Source organism: Maniola hyperantus, chromosome 5 (assembly GCF_902806685.2).
Source record: "Maniola hyperantus chromosome 5, iAphHyp1.2, whole genome shotgun sequence".
Lineage (NCBI taxonomy): Eukaryota > Metazoa > Arthropoda > Insecta > Lepidoptera > Nymphalidae > Maniola > Maniola hyperantus.
Window position 1 is genome coordinate 1,830,152 of NC_048540.1, and position 20,114 is coordinate 1,850,265.

At 36.6% G+C, this 20,114-nt stretch overlaps 1 long non-coding RNA gene across 1 annotated transcript; it reads right to left on the reverse strand.

The window, feature by feature from the left end:
- Positions 1–662: 662 nt before the first annotated feature.
- Positions 663–3,171, reverse strand: LOC138402370 (uncharacterized). Its single transcript, XR_011236773.1, has 4 exons — positions 2,543–3,171; positions 2,234–2,428; positions 1,477–1,532; positions 663–910 (listed from the first exon to the last, which is right to left on the reverse strand). It is a non-coding gene; the product is annotated as an uncharacterized lncRNA (long non-coding RNA).
- Positions 3,172–20,114: the final 16,943 nt, after the last annotated feature.

Genomic DNA, 20,114 nt, shown 5'->3' on the forward strand with positions numbered 1-20,114 from the left:
CTAAACGTAAAACGTAAACGTAAACGTAAACGTAAACCCTATTGAACTCCTGGCCACCAATGGTTTTCAGAAGTCCACCCACAACCCATTATCCTCATTTATTTGGGAAGTTAAAATAACTGGAACATAACTGATGAAACATTGAAAATACGTTAGGATGACTAAAATTTATGACTATTGTATTTTTCCAGGCGAAGCCATGGGCGAAAAGAAGTGAGATTTTCCTGGAACGAAAAAAATTCGTCTTCACATGTTGACTCCAGGAAAATTCTAAATCTCACCTATCGGTGTTGCCAGACGCAACCCGAGTGTGGCCGCTCTCAGTTAGTTTGATCATGAAGCCAATTCATTTTTGAATATTTGCGGAACCTAAGGATATATTATAAGAACCGTTTTGTTAATGACTTAACAATAAACAAATGATATTATGGTTTTATTTAATTATTTTGTTTTATTTTTACGACAATTGACAACGAAGCAAACGCCATCTATTGTGGCTCGAATGAACTCTGAACATCGACCCACGCGTAGTTCTGCACCTTGATGCTAGGTGGCACCAACATACTTTGAACAAAATAGATTTTAATTAAAAGCGAAACGCTAATTAGTAGTTCAAAATTTACAACGTCACAGCACCTCTAACTTTTCGGAGTTATGTGCTTTTTAAGTAATAAAATATTACTTGCTTTAACGGTGAAGGAAAATATCGTGATGAAACCTGCATGCCTGAGAGTTCCCCATAATGTTGTCAAAGGTGTGTGAAGTGTACCAATCCGCACATGGTCAGCGTGGTAGACTATGGCCAAAACCCTTCTCACTCTGAGAGGAGACCCGTACGTACTCTGTGGTGAGCCGGCGATGGGTTGATCATGATGATGATGATGATGAATCTCCCTTGTGAGTTCTTCGCCTGCAACAGCCACAGTTGAGATATTATGAAAGAGTTGAAATAATTAACTAGTCAAAAAAAATCCGTAGGTATATTTTATACTAGCTTATGCTTGCGACTTCGGCCGCGTGGACTACACAAATTTCAAACCAATATTTCACCCCCTTAGGGGTTGAGTTTTCAAAAATCCGTTCTTAGTGGATGTCTACGTCATAATAGCTATCTGCATGCCAAATTTCAGGCCGATCCGTTCAGTAGTTTGAGCTGTGCTTTGATAGATCAGTCAGTCACCTTTTTCTTTTATACATAGGTATAAAAGCTAGTATAGACTAGCTGATGCCCGCGACTTCGTTCGCGTGGATTTACGTTTTTCAAAATCCCACGGGAACTCTTTGATTTTCCGGGATAAAAAGAGCCTATGTCACTCTCCAAGTCTTTATCTATACCCATGCAAAAAATCACGTCAATCCGTTGCACCGTTGCGACGTGATTGAAGGACAAACCAACAAACTAACAAACCAACAAACAAACACACTTTCGCATTTATATAATGGTACGGATATAATATATAATAATATTATACACACCGCAGTCTCGAAATAACTCTCCAAGTGTGGTAAACTTTCATCATTTATATATCATTCTGAAATAAGAAAAAAAATAGTACTTTATATTATTATTTTAAATAATTTTCCATATTAATTACGTACCCATACTAGCCATACCTAATACCTACTTAAACTTTAAATGCGAAAGTGAGTCTATCTGTCTGCTAGCTTTTCACGGTCCAAAAATTAAACCAATTTCGATGAAATTTGGTGCAGAATTAGCTTACATCCCAAGGACGGACATAAGCTAGATACTTTTTATCCCAGAAAATCAAAGAGTTCCCACAGAATTCTTAAAGGGCCATCTATTTAACCCATTTATGCATTTATTTGTAATTTGGTACAGAGGTAGCTTGCATCCCGGAAATTGACATAGACAACTTCTTATCTCAGAAAAGCAGAGTTCCAACAGGATTTAAATATTCATTTATAGAGATAACATAGATAACAGACAATTCAAAATCTTCCTATCCTGTTGCAAAACTTTCTCCACCCATAAGAGAAACAATTATTAGGTATTTGCTCAAGGTTATTTAGATCTGCTACTGCTATATTTTCATCCATACCACTGCCTGTTCTTTCTTCTAGCAATAACCATGCTACTGCATTTTCTCTTTGCATCATCTTTTTTATCTTTCCAATACACATTTTGACAACATTTAACACTAGGTAGATACTAACATTTATAACTCTGCTTAGAAAGTAGATTGTGTCTTTGAAAATAATATTTACATACCTTTTGCTGTTGTTGCCAAGTTTTGATGCAGCCATTTGTATTCATCCAATATTGTCCAACTTCTTGGTGATGCTTGGTCACTACGGTCTCTAGCAAGGGCAGTGCGAGCGTGCCCAGATGCTAACCATGGTTTTTACTCCATAAATTTGAACAATTTTTCAAGTTGAGCAGTGGATGGGGCAATATTGCGAGGCACTGAAATTTATAATTAAATCGTTGGTCAGCACCGAAAGAACAGTTTGATAGGCAGTCTGACACAAGTTTAAAATCACTGATATCGGAGTAAATTAAGTTTAATTGAATACTCACTTGTATTTTAAAACAAAACACGATAAAACGACGTACAAAGACGAAGTTCACGCACTATTTGTTGAGTTGTTGTGACGACCTATGAAGTCACCATGGCAGTAAAGGAATTATAAGTGCTCCACTAACCACTTGATTTATTACGTGCAGTTTGTTTTAAGACTAGAGTTTTTTGTCGAGTAATCGTTTTTCAAGGGTGATCATTAATTTACCAATACCATTTTTAATTTTGTGCTGACTGACATTTTGCACGGCGGGAAGCAACTTTTTTTTTAATGATGCAAAACAAAGGCAAAGGTCTCCTGCCTATGTCCAAGATTTTTTTAAATAATGATAATTTCTCATAGTATTTTGCATTTATTGCTTTAACTTTGTATAAAAATAGCAAAGGTAATCATAAATGAATTTTAAACCCACTATAAATGCCATATTTCGTAATCGTAACTTTTTATCGGTATGAAAATAAAAATAGGATGACATCACTGGCTCATCCGAGATAACATCGTAGAGCCCGTCTCAACCATAAGATCGCCAACGAGCTTAAAGCCACTACAGAATCACAAATTTACAACCGTTGCTGGCCTGGTCGATCTGTACGATGTTACCTCGCAGACCGCATCGATGTTGGCAACGTTGAACCGTTCTTTAGAGAATCACATAGCTGTTAAGCTATGTCGGTTACTCTGCTACTCCTACGGATCTCCTAATTTCTGATCAGCGGGCGATGGAAAGAGCTATGCTTGGATTTTCTCTACCCTGGTTTAGTACGTGTAAAAGGGCCTCACCAACTTACTCCAAAACTACCAAACTTCGTACTAAATCTGCAATGTGTAATACATCGCAATTTATCGTTACATATCCATATAATATCCGTGAAAATGAGTATAAACAAAAGATTATCCGTAATCCTAAGCACGTCGCGACCTCGATCTGGGGCTTACTCCCATCTTGAGAGGGCAATAAAAGTCACGGAGGCCGTGTAAGGCGCCGGCGTTTGATACCTTATGATTTATCATAGTATGCTGCGAGGTGGTTAAGTACGAACCATTAATGACTTTCGGAGGGGCGGAAATTTAATAAGAGACTGCAGCCGTGCCAAGGAGCGTAGTTATGCAAATTTTATTGCTGCAAAAGCCTTAACGCGGAATGTACGGGGCAGCGTTGCTTCGACAACCGTACGAGAAACGTCTCATAGGAAAATCTTATTGAGTTATAACTCATAAGTAACGTTTATTTATGATTTATTTATTCATTTGCTTTCATGGTTACATGAAGCCCCGTTAGGGCATTGCAAAGTTAGGTACATTAACAATACATACGTGTTACATTATTTTATAATAGATTTTATCAGGTAATTATATAGGGCATTCATTTTGAATCGAAATTATTTTTATTTATTGATCGCACTAATTAATTAAGTTTGTTATAATGTCAATTAGTTTCTTCTTAAAACGTTAGTTTTAAGTTGACATTTAAGATGAAGACCTGTAAGAGAGAAACTCCGGCTCGAAATAACCCTTCACTGCGGTCCCGCGAGTGGTGTAATACAAATATCTATAACTATTAATTTTGTAACAGTGTAAAGTGCGAACAGTAAAATGGGTATCTATCAAACTTGGTGGTTGTTTTCATGAGCACCAGACACCCCCATTATATATTATCACTAGATAATGCCCGCGACTTCGTCCGCGTGGAATCAGGTTTTTAAAATTCCTTGGGAACTCTTTGATTTTCCGTGATAAAAAGTAGCCTATGTCCTTCCCCGGTATGCAAGCTATCTCTGTACCAAATTTCATCAAAATCGGTTAAACGGATGAGCCGTGAAAGGCTAGCAGACAGACAGACTGACAGACAGACAGACTTTATGGATAGGACAGAGATTAGTATGGAAGTATGGATATGGATTAAAAACTTAGGTATCGCTACGTTTTCAAACAGAAAACTTGCCCGTATGTTTTCATGTCAGTACTCTGCAGTAATCGCTACAAGCTCGCTGAAACGCACAATATGGCAGATGCGTAGATAACGCAACGCTTTTACGGTGACATAAAATTGCCATGGGGGCGTGTTGGGTACCCGCCGCCATTGCGGGGTGCCGCGAAGCCTTATTGGAATTGTTAGTGGTTTACCGCTTGCTGTTAAATTGCGGTTTAATACGTCTAACTCTAAAGGTCGATGCATAGTGGCGGTGTGGAGTGGTATCGAAACTTTTTGATAAATACTTAGTTCTCATGTTAATCTGGCGCAGTGCTGTCCAGGGTTCGATTTCCGATGAGGACAATTTGAAGATTCCTAAATTGTCTTTGGTATGGCTCAGTGGAAGACTATTTGATAGGGACCAGCAAAGCCATACCGCCTACCAATTTAGCGTGTCAGTACAATGCCACGTAGAAACTCTGTCATTTCTCTTCCAAGGGCTAGCTTACATCTGAATTTTAAAAATGTTTTTGACGAACAGTTGAGCGCGCCTCGGCTCTATCGGTGTGCATTGCACCTGACTCTAAGTATACTTATTCTAAGTTTGGGTATTAAGACACAGAATGGGGCACGTATGGCTTAGTTGCGATAACACATTTCAAGTCAATTGCGTTGGGTAAGCAACGTTGACCCAAATCGGTAACTGGATGCGTGGCCGTCTTTTACCCCAAAAACCAAAGAGTTCCTACGGGATTTTCAGAAACCTAAATCCAGAGGGGTAAAGTCGCGGGCATCATCTAGTAGACTATAAAGGGTATCTACTCAAGAATAATTTGATCTAACTTAATGGAAAATTATTAACTTTATCAGCTTTACCTATACTATAAACAAGTCATTCAATACAATGACATAAAAACCAAATAAAATTTTCTTTCACGACCTAAGTAGATAATAAAGCCTATTTATGAATACAGCCTCACTACAATAAAGTTTTCCGATAGAATGAAATCAATGGTCACCATAAACTAATTCCCATATAACAGCCAATTACGGTGTTAACGATTCCGATTAGGCTGTTTATAACCAACCATTGATATACTCATACAAGATACATACTAACAACGTCGCGTAAAAACACTCCCCAAATTGGATAGCGTTCTGCATCACGTCTTGTCCAATCACCAAATTGACTTTTTTTACGTTTTTGCTTTTTTGATACCACAATAACATTAATATTCTATGGAAAAAGTGCTTTCTCTGGTTTTTCTTTTCTGAGTGATTTTTTTAACACCACGTCCAAACGCCATGTGTAGAGAACACTATTTTTTGTTTTGCATCACAATAATAAATTAGTCTAGACACGCCATAAAATTGTTTCAATCACAACTTTTTACAATTATTAGTCTCGTAGTTATTAGCTACTAGATGATGCCAGCGACTTTATCCGCGTGGATATATGACATGATTTGATATGTTTAAAAGAACCCGCGGGAACCATAGATTCTTACGAGGTAAAAACTAGCAGTAGTAATAAACTATCTCACATCCAAATCTATCCAGTAGTTTTTGAGTGAAAGAGTAGCAAACACAAACACACACTCACACACACACACACACACATAACCTTTTGCTATTATAATAATGTGGTTGAAATCTGACGGTAACACAAGCAAGTTTAACAGGTTACATACCTACAGTTAACAAGCGAACAATCATTGATATAAGTCCCGCAAATTGCTAATAGTGATGGTATATTTTTATTTCGGCTAACGTCAAAATGACGTCATTTCAATGTTAATGAGACATGGTTCCAGCGCAATAGCAATTTACGGGACTTATAACAGTCAATGATTATTATCTTCTGTAGGAACGTATATCAATGGTCGGACCACAAATATTTCGCACTTCATACTAATACCCGCTTTTAGCGTCAACATAAAATTTCCAGCGTACATTTTCATTAAAGCCCGGATAAAAGCTTATTGTTAAAATGCTCGTAAAATTTAAATCCCCCAAAGGTGGATTGTCGGAATGTGAGTATGGCTTTTATGCGCTTTTATACCTTTTTTATATGTTTTATTTATTTGTGGGTTGAGATAATCCATACTAATATTATAAATGCGAAAGTGTGTCTGTCTGTCTGTCTGTCTGCTAGTTTTTCACAGCCCAACCGTTCAACCGATTTTGATGAAATTTGGTACAGAGTTAGCTTATATCCCGGGGAAGGAGATAGGCTACTTTTTATCCCGGAAAATTAAAGCGTTCCCATGGGATTTTCAAAAAACTATATCCACGCGGACGAAATCGCGGGCACCATCTAGTTTAAGATATTTAGCTTGAATATTATTTGAGAGATTATTAGGGTTCCGTTTTATGCATAACAGTTTTTGATTTATATTTGCAAAATGATGGCAAAATGACGAAAAAAATACCTGATACGGAACCTTCGGTGCGCGAGTCTGAGTTGCACTTGGCCGGTTTTTATTATTTTTCTTAGGGTTGATAGCCTCGGGGTTAAGACGTCCTCCTCCTAGTCGGTGGTCCAGAGTTCGCTGCCGAGCATGCACCTCTAACCTTAGATTAATTAAGCCTCAAACTTTTCGGAATTACTAGCTCGTATGTACCTTTTAAGCAATTAAGGTGGGTTGATAGATCCAGCCTCGAAAATTCAAATTTTAGTTAGTTTTTCGGAAATAATAGACTAATCATACATCGAAGGCTTATTGTAATGAGTTTTGCGGGCGTAACATTTATGCAGCTACATGTTTTTCTATAAAAACTTTGGTCAAAAATACTCATTTACTTCATATTTGTTTTTGAAAGATAATTTTCTGAATTTTACCAGATTTGCACAAATATGAAGTAAATGAGTATTTTTGACCAAAGTTTTTATGGAAAAATATGTAGATGCATAAGGGTTATGCCCGCAAAACTCATTACCATAAGCTTTCGATGTATGAGTAGTCTACTATTATCGAAAAACAAACTAAAATTTGAATTTTCGCGGCCGGATGTATCAAACCACCTTAAATATCACGTCTTGCCATTTTGTCAAGTTCTAATAAGAGCTTAAATGCAATTGGCTATCTCGCTCTAACACTTGGAGTCACAATAGTGCTACTTCTACAGGTATTTATTCTTATTATCTCTACATAGTATAAAATAAAGTCGCTTCCCGCTGTCTGTATGTATGAACGCGTAGATCTTTTAAACTACGCAACGGATTTTAATGCGGTTTTCACCAATAGATAGAGGAAGGTTTAAAGGTATTGGTTTGTGTTAATTTGTTGAAATATGAAGATATCGATACCTCTGGGCTCAAAGGTCGTAAAGGACAAAACGCTACTTTTCAGGAGAAGCAAAAAACGAAAAAAATAAAATTCTTTTTTCTCTAGCATCTTCGTTTCTTTAGCTATTTAAATGAAACCTAGGAAGAAAGTGCTTAGAATTTATAGTATTTTCTAAGGCAGTGTTCAAAAATTGCCCTAGTGCTGTATTTACTGAAATAGATTTCCTTTACGACCATAAATTTGAAAATAAATGTCCTTTACACCCTACAAATTTTCATTCTATGATATTACCTAAGGGCGTAAATCTACTTTACTGCACAAAACTGAACAAAATAAGGAAATAACCAACATGTGTAATAATTTTTAGGGTCTTAAGGATCACTCGCTAAGGTATTCTGTAAGGATAAAATAATAATTACAGTTAAGTATTAAACGCATTATGTAATTTTGTATGTAATTATGCATAAACTATTATATTTTCTCTAAAAATAATAATGAAATAACATATTGTTCAAAAAAACGTATTTTTTCTAATCAAACCGAGATCATGTATTTGGAATTGAACACAAAGCCTTACAATAAATCTTATAAATTAATATTTTGGTAGCTAACAATTTTTTTATCCACTCTCTTCTTTAATGTTATAATTAGTTTCACTTCTTTCTTAAATCAACTTTATAAACATTAGATGATTTATTTATTCATCTTCCTTCTCACTTTCTTCATCATCCTCTTTATCTGTTTCGTTCAAGGTTTCAAGTAGCTCATAATCGCATGGAAGTTCCCTGTATTCGTTATCAAATCTTTTACGTGTTGTTCCATTTTCACACTAGCTTATCAGGTAAATAAATAACTAATAATTTTAAGCTTATTTCGTCATTTAACGACATATTTTAATGTATTTTACGGGTACGGGTACGGGAAAGACGGGTAGAGGAGTAACTGATAAAATAGGTACATTGTTGAAAAAACAATACAACATTAAGATCGTGTTTACTCCCTTGCAAAAGATTGTCCATTTGATGCTATCAACGAAGGATCGTCTGCCATACGAATGTCCGGGTGTGTATAAGATCGACTGCAGCTGTGGGAGATCCAATATTGGTCAAACGAAGAGACCCATAGCAACTCGGGTATTAGAACATTTCAAAGCGGTGCGAAACAACGATCCTCAGAAGTCTGCGATCGCGGAGCATATTCTACAGCCAGGCATAAAACATTGGATTGAACTCCACAATCCTCGAGTTCTCTCCATAGACCTCCACTATATACCTAGACTAGTGCGAGAAGCGATTGAAATTCTCAAACACCAGAATTTCAATCGTGAGGATGGTTTTAAACTAGCAAGTAGGTATGTGGAATCCAGTGGTAGAATTATGCAAATCAAGTTAGCATCGAACGACATCGAAAGTTAATAGTGACGCTGTGAGTGTATTTTGCCGGACAGCTCGTGAAGTTCCAGCGAAAAGAACGAGAAAGAGGGTAGTTCGCTACTGCCCTTGACAACTCGAACTTCATCTCTCGCAGCACCGCAGTCTCGTTGTAACCACGACCCTTGCAATTGGGTTGAAATGTCGACAAATAAAAACAAAAATTAATTGTGGTGTGTACCCGTTATATACATTAAAATATACAGTATTTATATAATCTTTCTTATTACAATTTACTTACTTTAATTCTTAGATCAATAAAGTACTTGCTTGTACTAGGTATCTTAACCTAATTAGAAGAAAGTCATTTATATTAAATAAAAAATGCCCAAAAGTAATTATACTTCTTTTTTCTATGTTCATCTTACAGGAATTCTGCGACCAATCATGTAAATTCCTGTAAATATCCTTATTTACTGCTAAAATATTTCTACTATTTACTTCTGTGAGATGTGTAAATTTGTTTGGTGTACTAGTACTATCATAGATATAATTTTGTCTGAAATTAAAAGTTTGAAATCACTGGAAAACTCGAATAAACCCTCCAAAATTATATGTTCTATCGAAGCAGGCGTTACTTTGCGGAAGTTCATGATATACAATGAACCAAAAGCTTAATGTAGACCTTACAATCCACAATTGCAAAATTGCAATTGTGGATTGTAAGGTCTTAAAATTGATGATAAAATTGATGCTGAGCCAGCACCTATATTAGATAACAGTGAAAGATGTTAATATGTTGGCCAATCTGAAGTATTTGTAATAAACGCTTTTTGTAGTCGAGCGAGTAGTGTACATTTAAAGATACATAATTTGTAAAAATGACATCATAAAACCATTGGAATTGTTTTATAATATTGACATTTATCGATATCAAATACTGTTGTTCATATAATTTTGTATGGTTATTTAAAAAAATTTACAAGAATAGTATTAAAAATCAATATTTTTACTTCGCACAGACACCGACATGCAGTTTATCATTTCAGGTTCTGCTGAAAATATGATGTTTCAAATAACGCATTTATATTTTTTGTAATTTAGTAATGTATGAACTAATACAATATTAAAAAAATAAAATTAAAAAAGGTTTCGTGTAGTGTCAGGATTTTTTCAAAGTAGTGTACGTAGTGCATTACATTGCACACTGCCAAGAATAGGGTTAATCAAGTTAGGTAGTATATTCTAGGACTTATGGGACTATTCCTCATCTACTTTTGTTTATTTACGCCCTTAAGAGCGCAAATGAAAGCGCATTATAAAAATGAAACTAGGTAGTAAAGGACGCTTTCATTTTTTTTATTTTAAATTGTAAGGGTGTACAAGACAATTTGTAAACGTGATGTCCTTTACGTCCAAAATTTTGAGGTGTCATATTAACCATCTAAGGTGGTATAAGACAATTGATAATTTATTTGTATGTTACGCCCAAAGGTTTTTTTTATACTTGGCTTTACTACCAAAAGGAGTAGACTCTGGTAACCAAGTGTTACTTACACCCATATTTTCACGGTAAACTTTGTTTAACGTGCCAAATTATGTGGGTCGTAAAGGCATTTTTTTTACGAATTTCGTGAAACGGAATATACAGATCGATAGAGAATTAAAAACTGAGTAAAGCAGTGTCAAAAAGTCATTTTCGACCAAATGTCCTTTACGACCTTTGAGCCCAGAGGTATCGATATTTGAACAAAACGTCAGAAGAAATCAAGCTTCCATCGAAAACTAACAAATATTATAAGAAAAAAGTAGAATAAACTCAAAAACTATTCAACTAATTTTAAAAATTATATCACCTTTAGAAAGCTATATGATTAGCAAGTACTGACACCACATTAGTATCTACATTGCACCCATGCAAAGCAGGGGCGGGTCGCTAGTTCTACATATCTAAATATATAAAAGGAAAAGGTGACTGACTGACTGACTGACTGACTGAATGACTGACTGACTGATCTATCAACGCACAGCTTAAACTACTAGACGGATCGGGCTGAATTTTGGCATGCAGATAGCTATTATGACGTAGGCATCCGCTAAGAAAGGATTTTTGAAAATTCAACCCTTAAGGGGGTGAAATAGGGGTTTGAAATTTGTGTAGTCCACGCGGACGAAGTCGCGAGCATAAGCTAGTAGGCCTATAAGCAGGAGAAGAGAATTATCATAAATGGTCCCTATAGCTGCTCCTATCTTTATGATATCTCTGCTTCATTAATTGTTACAGCAATAAATAATAACTATGTAATAACATTTAGTTTCGTTTGTTTTGCAATTTCGACTTACACCTAATACTTATCGATGTAAAGTATAATATCCATTGCAGTCGGCTGTATCAATCTCGATGCAGTTTCCACCACCCGCGGCGCGCAGTGAGGGAGATCACAACAAATAATCAAGTCGTTACTTGTAGTTGTTCCGAGCACATACTGGGAACATAAATAGTTTATAATTGAATAAAGCGTGGTGATTTAAAACCAAGTAATTAATTTAATTTTGATGCTTTGTTTGACGGAGACTTATTTCTCGATTTTAGAAATTGACTGACACAGCAACGTGTCAAAAAGTAGCCTATATATTAATCCAGGGTATAATCTATCTTCATTCCAAATTTCAGCCAAATCCGTCCAGTAGTTTTTGCGTGAAGGAGTAACAAACATACACACACACACACATACAAACTTTTGCCTTTATAATATTAGTCGGGATTCATCATCAACCAATCACCGGCTCACTACAAAGCACGGGTCTCCTTTCAGAGTGCGATGGGTTTTGGCCATAGTCTACCACGCTGGCCATGTGCGAATTGGTAGACTTCACACACCTTTGAGAACATTATGGAGAACTCTCAGGTATGCAGGTTTCCTCACGATGTTTTCCTTCACCGTTAAACCAAGTGATGTTGTGTCAAGTGATGATCAAAGTTATGTTTCGCTAGCTTATGCTCGCGACTTCGTCCGCGTGGACTGCAAAAATTTCAAACCCCTATTTTTCAAAAATCCTTTCTCAGCGGATGCCTACGTCATAATAGCTATCTGTATGCCAAATTTCAGCCCGATCCGTCCAGTAGTTTGAGCTGTGCCTTGATAGATCAGTCAGTATCTAAATGATAAAAGAGCGTGGATTTGACCTGCAGCTCGTTCCAGCAACGCACAAGATTGCAAATACTATTTTATACATGGCATAATCTTGTACCTATATCAAATATTTGAAAAGAGCAACCGCCGGGTTTCTTGCTGGTTCTTCTCGGTAGGAAAGGCATTCCGAACCAGTGGTAGATGTATCCGACTATTCGTAAGTACTTGTAAAAGTTTATTCGAATAAAAAAGATTTTTATTTATTTTTTATTTTTTAGTCAGTCAGTCACATTTTCCTTTTATGTATTTAGATTACGAACGTCAGTAAAGCAGCATCGCAAAATCGCTCGGCATGGGGCGAAATAATTTAATAGTCGCGTCCACCATTAGCAGCACTATACAATGTGTTTATGTGCTGTAATTTATCGCTTACTTGTCGCTCGTTACTCGCTTCGCTAATGTATTGTAAGCTGGGACCTCCTGAGGGCACACTAATTCACTGACAAAACAACACTGAAACCGCACTGTATAACTAAGGTCGGTGCACCATGGTATAAAACTATAAACAGCTAAGTAAGTCTCAACCAGCCTACCGATTCAGTCAGTGTGTAACACTGAATGATAGCTACCAAGCTCATTTGACATTTAAAATCCATTGAAGGTTTTCTACGAAAAAATATTCTCATATCACTCAGTGAAGCAGCAATGTAGAACCAACCAATGTCAAATGAGCTCGGGAGCTATCAATCATCGTTGAACACTGAGTTAGCGAATCACCTACCTAGACTACAGCTGAACAAAAGAAAACGTAATCAAGATGCTGCATCCAGAATTTTTAAAATCTTTTTTTGCGAAAACGTTTTTCGGCAGATGAGCAGATGTGATTACCTACCTAACAGTCTACAATTTAAGTTGAAACAAAGCTTATTTAGTCTTGCTTTGAATGTTACAATATTATGTACCTACCTGAAACGTAGCAGGATAATTTAAATATCAGTAGAAAGCCATTTTCTAAACAACGAATTACTCATGAAATCATTTACGGAATTTCCCGAATTGAAAGTAGGCGCGCCGCAAAATTAGATTTTATCCTCCTTACAAAGGTATAGGACGAGGCTTTTACGGAATACCTACCTGTCGGAAAAACGAGGAAAACATTTCAATACGTACTGAAGCCACTTCAACGTATTAAAGAGATTTTGGACGCGAAAATCTTAGCGCCTCGAGTGTAGGAGCACAATGAAATAGGTAGGCCATTCTTCATACCAACCAGCATAAATTAATCCATGTAACCCTTAAAGTTCCTTCCATCTCGAAACCATCCTAAATTGGTCCCTCCTCCCACCGGTCTTAAAGGCCCTTCAGATTCATTATTCTAATTGCTTTTTCATACAGAACTCAAACGGTTTACTCTTTCGAGTGCCATCCAGTTTTTGGAGTGAAAATGGGGAAATTAAATTATTTTCTCCCGTCGAGGATGTTTTTGACGAGATTAATTCTGAGAGAATAGCTTCTTTTCCGATTTACTTATTTATCTACGTTTAACGGTATTTACGCAAAGTCGGTGAATGGAAATGTCAGGTAACGGTAAATCTAAAGGATTTATAAGGGTGCTATAAAAATATTACGTCCATATATAAAGTAGGTATTAAAAAACTTTTTTTGAAATTAATGATTCTAATCAGAAAACTTCAAATAGGTACTTAATACACGTCAAAATTAACCGCCCAGTGGGCTGTGGATAAATAACGTCTCGTCTGTAAACCATGTATCTACTTACTCGCCCAAAAAATGGTGATAGCCTAGTGGTTAAGACTCCTATTTCGACGGATCTGCGGTTCTATCCTGGGAACGCACCTCTAACTTTCCGTTAAATATTACTCATTTCTGTAACGGTGAAGGAAACAACGTTAAGAAACTTGCACACCAGGGAATTCTTCGTAATATTATCAAGAAATCTGCCAATTCGCACTTGGCTGGCGTGGTAGACTAGAGCCTAAACCTAAGTCATTCTGAGAGGAGACCCGTGCTCTAAAATGGACTGATAAAGACTTGATATTATGATTAAGATATTTTCCTTCGCCGATAAAGGAGTGATATTTAATTGCTTAAAACGCGCATAACTCCGAAAAGTTTGAAGTGCGTGCCCGGGATCGAACCCCAAACGTTTATCACCTGCTTAATCTAGCTCTTCAGATATAAGTGCACCAATCCGTTCCGTTTCAATCTTTTTACTAAGAGAAAACAAATCCATCAATACTGTTTCGTTTCGCAGCAAAGTAACGAACCAATTAGCAAAGAACGGGCGGCGAATTAGGCTGAGTGGCCAATTCAGGTGGATTTCCAAATCCGAGCCAATCACCAGCGTTTTGCATTGCAATGGTAGATGCATACATTGTGTACATTTACATCTTCTCCTTTGAATTTAATTAATTCTAAGAATTACTATGTATATTCTGAAGAATTCAGCCTTCTATTCAGAATGACGGGGAATCGATCCCGGGCACGTACCTACCTCTAACCAGTTTAATCTAGTTCTTCATAAGATCAGTTCACCAATTTCCGTTTCTGTAGTTGCTTATAACGTCGGATCTTTCAATCTTTTTTTATTAAGTAATAGAAAACAAATCCATCAATACTGTTTCGTTTCGCAGCAAAGTAACGAACCAATTAGCAAAGAACGGGCGGCGAATTAGGCCGAGTGGCCACTTCAGGTGGATCTCAAATTCCGAGCCAATCACCAACGTTTTGCATTGCAATGGCGGATGCATACATTGTGTAGATTTACATCTTCTCCTTTGAATTTAATTAAATTCCAAGAATTACTATGTATATTCTGAAGAATTCAGCCTTCTATTCGGAATGACGGGGAATCGATCCCGGGCACGTACCTACCTCTAACCAGTTTAATCTAGTTCTTCATAAGATCAGTTCACCAATTTCCGTTTCTGTAGTTGCTTATAACGTCGGATCTTTCAATCTTTTTTTATTAATAGAAAACAAATCCATCAATACTGTTTCGTTTCGCAGCAAAGTAACGAACCAATTAGCAAAGAACGGGCGGCGAATTAAGCCGAGTAGCCACTTCAGGTGGATTTCCAATTCCAATCACCAGCGTTTTGCATTGCAATGGCGGAGGAAACGATAAGGCCTAAAGTCCACCACCTAATCATCGACTTCAGTCAACGTCGCTTACCCAGCACAATGGGGAAAACTAATCTCAGAGGGCGCCACAAGAGGTTCGGCCAATGCTTGCTATCATCTTCATATAGTTCCTTTCTCAGACTAAGGAGGTTTCATACGTTTACATGATGACAGCTCAGTATTCACCAGATGACACTTCCCCCACCCCCCCAACGATTACCATGTCGACCTACTATAATTACTGGTTTTTGGTAAGTCGCATACTATTTACTGATATTTTAGAGCCTCAATAGCTCAACCGGTAAAGGAGTGGACTGAAAACCGAAAGGTCGACGGTTTAAGCCCCGCCCATTGCACTATTATTGTCGTACCTACTCCTAGCACAAGCCTGACGCTTAGTTGGAGAGGAAAGGGGAATATTAGTATTTTAATATGACTAATATTTTTTTCTTAAATTAAATATAATTAAAAAAAAAATTGTATCAATAATTAAATTTTGAAAAAGCTGAAAAAAAGTTGTCAACGCCTGGCTTAGCCATTTGTAGATGGAAAATTCTCAGTGGACGTGGATGAAGCGCGACTATTACTCTAATCTTCAGCACTTTAGAGCGAAAATAGCGTGTCACCAATAGAGTTAACGGGTTCACTTTGTACAGAGCCCGTGACATATTGACAGGCGATTATGACCGTTACAGACTTGTTAGAACACACTGCAACGCCCTCGAGTGGCAGTTTATTAAACATATTGACGCTATTTGGTACCTACGTAATTAATTGCGGTAGAATGACAGCTACCACCTCTGATTGGTTGCTGCCCGCTCACTATTGGCTACAACGCATTGTTGCAACAAGAATCGCACAAATTAAGCCAATCACAACAATTGAGATTGTAATAATGATTAATACAGATTTATCGACGCACAGTTTTATTACAAGTAGACACTTAGCTATAGTGATGCAAGGAAACGATAAAATAATACTCCATCAAATATATTATTATGAGGCCTATTTTTGTGTTGTTTTTCCTTAGGAATAATAAATTGTTATTGCTCATAATTTTCCTATCTGCTACGATAGACAATCATTCACGAAATCCAATCCACTATATCATATTCCCCAAGGCAGTGCGAACCCCAAGTTCTTAGTTGTGTTTGAACTTTCATTTGTGGCGGTTGCCACAGTTCGCCATACAGTGCGACAAGGCTCTCTTGGCACTTGAATGACATTGACAGGGGGGCGCTGTTGGAGAACAAAGGCTTAGAATATTCAAACAAGAACAAAGGGGACACTTGACGGCAACGTTAGTTCCGATTTTCGCCACGCGCCAAGATAGCCTTGTCGCACTGTACCGCCGACAGTACTCGCACTAACGGAGTCTTCTACAATCTAGATTATATCAAGAAGTTTCAAGATACAACCGTCAGCCCAGCTGGCGCTACCAAGTAAGACCAACCGTTCGGTGGGAGAGCTCCCTTTGGTACGGTCGAACCTACACATCGCTCCCGTACACATTAATTACATACAAATCTTAACTCCTATCCAAAACATGAACGGGGTTTTTGTTTATCGATCACTTTATCTGTAAACGATACACAGAGATGGAAAACTCACAAATCTTGGCACTTGGCACTGGCCGTATGGTAATAATTAAATGCGGCAACGGTGAAAGATGTTTATTGAGAGCCGTCTTATGATCTACTCTCGCTTATGGACTAACAATATTAATAAAGAAATCTTACATACTATTGTTTTAAACTTATTGCTTAACGACCTAACCTACATAATTTTGCATCACCTCTCTTTCAATCCGATGTGCAGGCAACCTACTTCGATATATTGAGGAGTTGCATTTTTATGTTACAGCTAATATGAACATGCTACGTTTAAACTGACAATTCGTACATATTACAGCACAGTTTGAGTTGGCAAATTCCACGGGTACTTAGAAATTTAGCTTACAAACTTTCTTTAAAAAAATTATCTAATTAAAACTTAATTGCAAAAATTCTGACATATTGGCTGTTAAGAGGAGTCAATTCCGTGTGAATTTTTTGATAACCCAGGATAAAAATGATCCTATGTTCATCTCCAGGAAGCAAGTCTGCACCAATTTTGTCAGTTTTCAAAATCGGTTTAGTCGTTGGGCCAGGAAATGATTAAAGGAAAAAGCCAAGGGAAACTGAAAGATTGTATTATTAGAGAAGTTTCATTTTTTTTGACTTTATTTATTAGTTTATAACAAATAATACTTACAAAAAGAATATAAATAAATTGGAATTAGAACTTGGCGATTCCACAACCGTGCGAACAGCGAGCTTTTGATTGATTAAGCCGAAGAACAACAATGCCGGGTCTATTCTTAATTGTGTGGGAATTTCCTTTGTTCTGTGGTCAGCGATATTTTGTTCCACGAGAGGATCAAGGAAAAATTTTATGTTATGGGAAAACTTTGGGAAAATATGGTGAATTCATATCATTTGTCTTTTTCTATTAATGGTCATGATAATCATGAATAATATTCCCGTTTCCCCTCCAACTAAGAGTAAAGCTTATGCTAGGAGTAGGTACGACAATAGTGCAACGGGTGGGGTTTGAACTGCCAACCTTTCGGTGCTATTGAGGCTCTAATGAGTGTAATGTATGTATGTAAATAGGGTAGAGTGGTATCCAGCCTCGGCCGAAGCCACTAGATAAGACCAGTCGCCCAATTCGCTGTCAATTACGTTTATGATGAATTAGCTGATGCCCGCGACTTCATCCGCGTGGATTTAGCTTTTTAAAATCCCGTGGAAACTTTGATTGTCCGAGACTAAAAGAAGCCTATCTACATCTACACTATCTACACTAATATTATAAAGAGGAAAACTTTGTTTGTTTGTTTGTTTGTTTGTTTGTTTGTTTGTTTGTTTGTTTGTTTGTTTGTTTGTACTGAATAGGCTCAAAAACTACTGGAACGATTTTAAAAATTCTTTCACCATTCGAAAGCTACATTATCCACGAGTAACATAGGCTATATTTTATTTTGGAAAAAAATAGGGTTCCGTAAGATATTTGGGTTTTTCGGACACAAGGTGTAAAAAATCAACCAGAAAAGTTACTTATTTTGCGTACGCTGCCTAAACTATAAAAGATAGAACCATAAAATGTTCTAATTAATTGTAGATCTTATAAATATCTACAAAAAAGTCCGCGACACACTATACCCATCTATGTCGAGTGAGGCACAGCAACTATTTTTTTATTTAAAAATCTTGAATTTTTTTTGGACTACATTTAAACGCGTTTATTTTACTCATGCTATTAATCCTTATCAAAATAAATGATTTCATCACTAAGAACAGTTTATGGAGATAATATTTGGTCTTTGAATGATTAAAATTGGACGTTTGGTTTTGAAGTTATGGCGAAATTAAAATATTACGATTTCTGCTGCACGGCCCGTTGTCTACACTAATATTATAAAGAGGAAAACTTTGTTTGTTTGTTTGTTTGTTTGTTTGTTTGTTTGTTTGTTTGTTTGTACTGAATAGGCTCAAAAACTACTGGAACGATTTTAAAAATTCTTTCACCATTCGAAAGCTACATTATCCACGAGTAACATAGGCTATATTTTATTTTGGAAAAAAATAGGGTTCCGTAAGATATTTGGGTTTTTCGGACACAAGGTGTAAAAAATCAACCAGAAAAGTTACTTATTTTGCGTACGCTGCCTAAACTATAAAAGATAGAACCATAAAATGTTCTAATTAATTGTAGATCTTATAAATATCTACAAAAAAGTCCGCGACACACTATACCCATCTATGTCGAGTGAGGCACAGCAACTATTTTTTTATTTAAAAATCTTGAATTTTTTTTGGACTACATTTAAACGCGTTTATTTTACTCATGCTATTAATCCTTATCAAAATAAATGATTTCATCACTAAGAACAGTTTATGGAGATAATATTTGGTCTTTGAATGATTAAAATTGGACGTTTGGTTTTGAAGTTATGGCGAAATTAAAATATTACGATTTCTGCTGCACGGCCCGTTGTATTATATAAAGAGGTAATGTCGTTAAGTTTGTTTGTAGGGGGTAATCTTTAGAACTACTGAACCGATTTTAAAAATTCTTTCACCAGTAGAAAGCTACATTATTCCTGAGTGACATAGGCTATACGGGATCTTTAAAAACCTAAATCTACGCGGGCGAAGCCGCGGGGATCAGCTAGTATTATATAAAGAGGTAATGTCGTTAAGTTTGTTTGTAGGGGGTAATCTTTAGAACTACTGAACCGATTTTAAAAATTCTTTCACCAGTAGAAAGCTACATTATTCCTGAGTGACATAGGCTATACGGGATCTTTAAAAACCTAAATCTACGCGGGCGAAGCCGCGGGGATCAGCTAGTATTATATAAAGAGGTAATGTCGTTAAGTTTGTTTGTAGGGGGTAATCTTTAGAACTACTGAACCGATTTTAAAAATTCTTTCACCAGTAGAAAGCTACATTATTCCTGAGTGACATAGGCTATACGGGATCTTTAAAAACCTAAATCTACGCGGGCGAAGCCGCGGGGATCAGCTAGTAATTAGTATTTTCAACTTTTGAAGTGAGATAACTATATCAAGTGGGATATCATAATATGAAAGGTCACCTGTACATTCTAAAACAGATTTTTATTTATTTTTATACATCATAGTTTTTGAATTATCGTGCAAAATGTTGAAAAAATA